Source organism: Crocuta crocuta, unplaced genomic scaffold (genome assembly GCF_008692635.1).
Source record: "Crocuta crocuta isolate KB4526 unplaced genomic scaffold, BGI_CrCroc_1.0 scaffold762, whole genome shotgun sequence".
Classification (NCBI taxonomy): domain Eukaryota; kingdom Metazoa; phylum Chordata; class Mammalia; order Carnivora; family Hyaenidae; genus Crocuta; species Crocuta crocuta.
In genome coordinates this window covers 971191-977962 of record NW_027529524.1, presented here as the reverse complement: position 1 = coordinate 977962, position 6772 = coordinate 971191, and the positions used below count along the sequence as shown (strand labels likewise).

General features: G+C 35.8%; 1 protein-coding gene across 1 annotated transcript in view; it reads left to right on the top strand.

Moving 5' to 3' along the window:
• Window positions 1-6772, top strand: part of LOC144229016 (uncharacterized) — a 166554-nt gene that overhangs the window by 106300 nt on the left and 53482 nt on the right. The gene's annotated exons all lie outside the window — the stretch shown is intronic.

Below are 6772 nucleotides of genomic sequence, written 5' to 3'. Positions count from 1 at the left end.
TTTGTCAATAATAACTTAGAATTTTTTACTAAGAAGAAACATATACAAAAGTATTTAATGAAATAAAGTGGTTCCAGAATCCAGGCAGAGATAAAGGAAAGTTTAAATAAAACTTTGAAAAGAACAAATACTTTTATGCACAGTACAGTATAGGTTGTTGAAAGGCTGGCAACATATGAGGAAGGGAACAGAAGGACAGATATGTTTCTGATCCTTCAGATTAACAGATAATAATTTAAAAATAATAGAGAAAAGAAATTAAGAAAAGTAATAACATGGTGGTGGTGGTGATGGTAGAAGCGGTAAAAAAATTAAAAGTAGTAGGGAGGAAAACTGAAAAAGCATAGTTTGCAAAAAATAAACTGAGGATAATTCCCCACTAGGAGAAGAAGTTTAAAAACTGTTTCTCTGGACTTTGTTCCAACTGAGACAAATTAGTGAAAATGATGAGTACCTAGGGAAAAGGATCACATGAGCTTATATATTTTTATATAAGAAGAAAGAAAACCAATGTTTAGATATGTTTAAAAGGCAGATTTTAAGAATTTCAGAAAATAAATGTAACATACTTTGTCACAACTACCATATACCAATTCCTTTATTACTATAGTCCCTAAAATCCTAGACGAGTAAGATTTACAAAAATTAATTAAAAAATAAAATAAAAAATCTGAATTAATATGGAATCAGTAATCAAAAAAACCTTTCTCCATGACCAGATGACTTCTCTGGTAATTCTACCAAATATTCAAAGAAAAAATAATTCCAATCCTGCACGGAGTTTTCTTGAAAATAGAAAAAGAGGGTATAGACCCAATTCGTTTTATGAGGCAATGTTAAAAAATACCAAGATGAACAGAATTAATAATAAAATTTGAGAGAACTCAGAAATGCATTACACAAATGTTCACATCATGTTTAAATAATCATAAATGTTCACAAATGTTGACATATGACAAAACTTCCCTGCAGAACAATGGATAAAGAAAAGTCTTTTTATAAATGACTTATGACAAGTGGATAACCATACAGAAAAGAATGGAAGAATGTATAACCCTACTTCACATCAAAATTCAGTCCCAGTGAATTACATATAAATATGAAAGACAAAAATAGTTTTTAGAAAATAATATCGAAATAATCATCATGAATTTGGAGTACAAAAGAATTTCTTTTAAAAGACTCAAAACCTACTTAAGAAAATAATGTGATACATGTTGGAGGGGTTCAGATTCAGAAACTTTTGTTCACCAAAAGCCACTGAGTGAAAAGGCACTAAGTAGGAAAGCATATTTACAACACATTTAAAAAAATCAAAAACTTTTTAAAACTGGTATCAGAATATATGAAGAATTCCTACAGAAAGAAAACAGTTTGGAGGAACCAAGACGGTGGTAGAGCAGCATCTCTTATCCCTGAAATGCAGCTAGATCAGCACCAAACCATTTTGCACACCTAGGACATTGTACTGAAGATTAGCCCAATAAGCTGCATAACTTGAGCCACAGAATCTGGCAGGTACACAGTGAGGAGAGGTGAACTGGGGGAGAGAGAAGTTGCAGAGGGTAGGGAGCTGTTTTTGTGGAGACAGAACAGAGAAAGGCGGGGAGAGAGTGTGGCACACCAGGAAAGTACAAAAAAACCCACTCCCCTCAAAAGTAGCTGGAGAGAAGGAGAAAAAGTGGAAATACAGAGGACTGAACAAGAAATCTGTTCCCCAAAACCACTGATGGGAAGAAAGGAGAGGATTTCAATACATTTAGGACTCTATAAACAGGGGACTGCAGAGCTGGAGATTCTGGAGCTCAATACCTGGTAGTGCTCTGGTGGAGAGGAGGGGTGAAACCTCAGGAGCAGGCAGCAAGGTCATAGGGCCACACGGGGAGAGCATTTCACCTCCTTGGGAAGGAGGCATTTGGCCTCTCCACTGACAAAGATCCCAGCAGATCTCAGGGAACAACCACATTTGCTGGCACTGGAACAAAGACAGCAGGGTGCAGTGAAACCTAGCGCCAGTTGTTTGCTGTGATTTGCCATAATCTCTGAACTGCTGCTGCTGTGCAACTGCAGGAAATTTTGCGGGGACCAGCTGGCACCCGGCCACAATTTCTGAACCTCTGCCACAGTGCGAGATCTCATGAATTCTATCATAGTAACGTTCTCTGGAACAAGCCAGAACCCAGCCATTGCTCAGTGAGACCCTCTCCAGAGGATCAGAGTGGGTCCAAGCTATCGGGTTCTCAGATGTGAGGGGTTTGGAAATACAGCCCTATGTGAGATAAAATTCGGGAGAGGTGCCGCCTGGCAGGCAGATGGCTTGGACAGACACAGTGTAGAAGCGAGGAGTGGACAGAATCTGGGAACAAAGAGGAATGCTTGATTGTTGGTAGGTGAGAGCTGAGTTCTTGTGCCAGAGATTGGGAAGCTGAGCAAAGCAATTTTCACCTCCGATGCATGCACAAACACGCTCACGAGCACATGCGCCGCACTGATCCACCCCAGTAGGCTCAGGAGCACCACCTGGTGGAAAACGAAGCCATTACACCAAGTTCTGCCCAACTGCAGCCACCAAGCACATGCCCTAGAGGACACCACAAGGCTCTCCACCGGCTTAGTGTACAAACTATAAAGTGCTTCATAGTTTGACTTCTAGGGGAAACTGGATGTAATTTCTTTCAGATTTCATTCTGTTTGCTGGTCTATCTATTCATTTGTTTGTTTTCTCTTTCTTTTTTTGCTTTTGATCAAATTGGGTTTTTTTTTTTCTTCCTTTCTTTTTCTTAAATACAGAAAGAGAAAATTTTATTTTTATTTTCTGTTTAATTTCTTTTTAAATTATTTTTACTATATTGTTTTTACTTTTTGTAAATACTTTTGTTCTATTTCACTTTCTCCATTTCATTTTATTCTATTTTATTGTATATTTTTTTAATTTTTAAACTTTTTCTTACTTTTATTTTCCTTTCTTTCCCTTTTTTCTCTATTCTACCAAACTTCTTTCAACAACCAGACAAAAACACACCAAGGATCTAGCTTCCTTTATTTGATTTTTTGTGTTGTTTTTAATTTTTAAAATTTAATTTTTATTTTATTAATTCTTTCTTCCTGCAAAATGATAAAACAAAGGAATTCACCCCAAAATAAAGAACAGGAAGAAATGACAGCCAAGGGCTTAATCAACACAGATATAAGCAAGTTGTTTGAACTAGACCTTAGAATCACAATAATAAGAATACTAGCTGGAGTTGAAAAAAGCACAGAACCCCTTTCAGAAGATGTAAAAGAAGTAAAATACAGTCAGGATGAAATTTAAAATGCTATAACTGAGCTGGATGAAAGAGAGCAGCAAATCAGCTATATAGAAGACAAAATTATGGAGAACAATAAAACAGGAACAAGAGAGGGAAACTAAGGCACAATATAGAATTAGAGAACTCAGTGACTTATTAAAAAGGAATAACATCCGAATCATAGGAGTACCAGAAGATGAAGAGAAAGACAAAGTGGTAGAAGGTTTATGTGAGCAAATTATAGCAGAAGTTTCCTAATCTGTGGAAAGACACAGACATCAAAATCAAGAAACCCAGAGAACTCCCATTAGATTCAAGAAAGACCGACCATCAACAAGGCCTATCATAGTCAAATTCACAAAATACACAGACAAGGTGTATAAAAGAAGTAAGGGAAAAATACTCCTGAGCCTATAAGGGAAGACTGATCAGGTTCACAGCAGACCTACTATTCACAGAAACTTGGCAGGCCAGAAAAGAGTGGCAGGATACATTTAATGTGCTGAATCGGAAAAATATGCAGCCAAGAATTCTTTATCCAGGAAGTCTGTTATTCAAAATAGGAGAGATAAAGAGTTTCCCAGACAAACAACAACTAAAGGAGTCCATGACCATTAAACCTTCCCTGCAAGAACACTCAAGGGGGATTCTCTGAGAGGAGAAAAGATGAAACAAAACAAAAAGACCAAAGGCAAGAAAGACAAGAAAGGATGAGATAACACCACCAGAAACTCTAACTCTACAGGAAACACAGTGGCACTAAATTCATATCTTTCAGTACTCACTATAAATGTCAATGGACTAAATACTCTAATCAAAAGACATAGGGTATTAGAATGGATAATAAAACATGATCCATGTATATGCTGTTCACAAGAGAGCCATTTTAGACTAAAGACACCTTCAGATTGAAAGTAAGGGGGTGAAGAACCATCTATCATGCTAATGGTCGCCAAAAGAAAGCTGGAGTAGCCATACTTATATCAGACAAATTAGATTTTAAAATAAAGACTGTAACAAGAGACGAATAGGGCATTTTATCATAATTAAGGGGTCTATCCCCCAAGAAGTTCTAACAATTATAAACTTGTATGACCCTAATGTGAGGCACTCTGATCTATAACTCAATTAATCACAAACATACAGAAACTGGTTGATAATAATACCATAATAATAGGGGACTTCAACACCCCACTTACAGCAATAGACAGACCATCTAAGCAGAAAATCAACAAGGAAACAATGGATTTGAATGACACACTGGACCAGATGGACTTAACAGATATATTCAAAACATTTAATCCTAAAGCAGCATAATACACATTCTTCTTGAGTGCCATTGGAACATTTTCCAGAATAGATCACATACTGGGACATAAATTAGCCCTCAACAAATACAAAAAGATCAAGATCATACCATGCATATTTTCAGACCACTATGCTACGAAACTCGAAATCAACCACCCAAAAAATTGGAAATACCATGAATACTTGGAGATTAAAAAACATCCTGCTAAAGAATTAATGGGTTAACCAGTAAATTAAAGAGAGAATTTAAAAGTACACTGAAGCCAATGAAAATGGTAACATGACAGCCCAAAATTCTGTAACCTCAGTCATAAGAGAGAAGTATATAGCAATCCAGGCGTTCCTAAAGAAGGAAGAAAGGTCTCAAACACACAACCTAACCTTATACCTTAAAAAGCCGGAAAAAGAATAGTAAAGAAAGTCCCAAACCAGTAGAAGATGGTAAATAATAAAGTAAAGATTAGAGCAGAAATCAATGACCTCAAAATCAAAAAAATAGTAGATTAGATCAATGAAGCCAGGAGCTGATTCTTTCAAAGAATTAACAGAATTGATAAACCCCTAGGCAATTTGATCAAAAAGAAAAAGGAAAGGAGTGAAATAAATAAAATCAAGAATGAAAGAAGAAAGTACAACCAACACTGCAGAAATACAAGCAATAATAAGAGAATATTATGAGCAATTATATGACAATAAATTGGGCAATCTGGAAGAAATAGATAAATTACCAGAAACATATAAACTGCTAAAACTGAAACAGGAAGAAATAGAAAATTTGAACAGACTCGTAACCAGTAAAGATACTGAATTAGTAATAAAAAATCTCACAACAAACAAGAGTCCAGAGTCAGATGGCTTTCCAGGGGAATTCTACCAAACATTTGAAGAGTTAACACCTATTGTTTTGAATATGTTCCAAAAAAATAGAAATGGAAGGAAAACTTCCAAACTCATTCTACAAGGCCAGCATTACCTTGATTCCAAAAACAAAGACCCCACTAAGAAGAATAACTAAAGATCAAGTTCCTTGATGGACATTGATGCAAAAATTCTCAACAAGGTACTAGCCAACCAGATCCAATGATACATTAAAGAATTATTCACCACAATCAAGTGGGATTTATATCTGGGATTCAGGCCTTGTTCAATATCCACAAAACAATCAATGTGATACATCACATTAATAAAAGAAAGGATGAGAACCACATGATCGTCTCAAGATGTGGAAAAAGCATTTGACAAAATACAGCATCCTTTCTTGATAAAAACCCTCAAGAATAGGAATAGAAGGAGCATACCTTAAGATCTTAAAAGAGACCCACCACTAATACCATTCTCAATGGAAAAAAGCTGAGAGTTTTCCCGCTAAGGTAAGCAACACAACAAGGATGTCTATTCCCACCACTATTATGCAACATAGTGTCAGAAGTACTAGGCTTAGCACTCAGACAACACAAAAAAATAAAAGGCAGCCAAATCAGCAAGGAGGAAGTCAAACTTTCACTCTTCGCAGATGTCATAATACTGTATGTGGAAAACCCAAAAAGTTGCACCAAAAAACTGTTAAAACTGATCCATGCATTCAATAAAGTCACAGGATATAAAACAATGCACAGAAATCAGCTGCATTTCTATACTCTAATAATGAAGCATCAGAAAGAGAAATCAAGGAATCAATTCCGTTTACAATTGCACCAAAAACCATAAAATGCCTAGGAACAAACCTTACCAAGGAGATGAAAAATCTATACACTGAAGACTATAAAAAGCTTATGAAAGAAATTGAAGAAGACACAAAAAATGTAAAATATTCCATTTTCATGGATTGGAAGAAGAAATATTGTTAACATGCCAATACTACCCAAAGCAACCTACATATTCAAGGCAATTCCTATCAAAATAACACCAGCATTCTTCACAGAGCTAGAACAATCCTAAAATTTGTATGGAACCAGAAAAGACCCTGAATAGTCAAAGCAATCCTGAAAAATAAAACCAAAGTTGGAAGCCTCGTAATTCCAGAATTGTGTGTTACAAATCTGTAATTATCAAGACACAAAATAGACATTTTGATCAATGGAACAGAATAGAGAACCCACAAACATATGGCCAACTAATATTTGACAAAGCCAGAAAGAATATCCAATGGAATTAAGACAGTCTCTTCAGCAAAT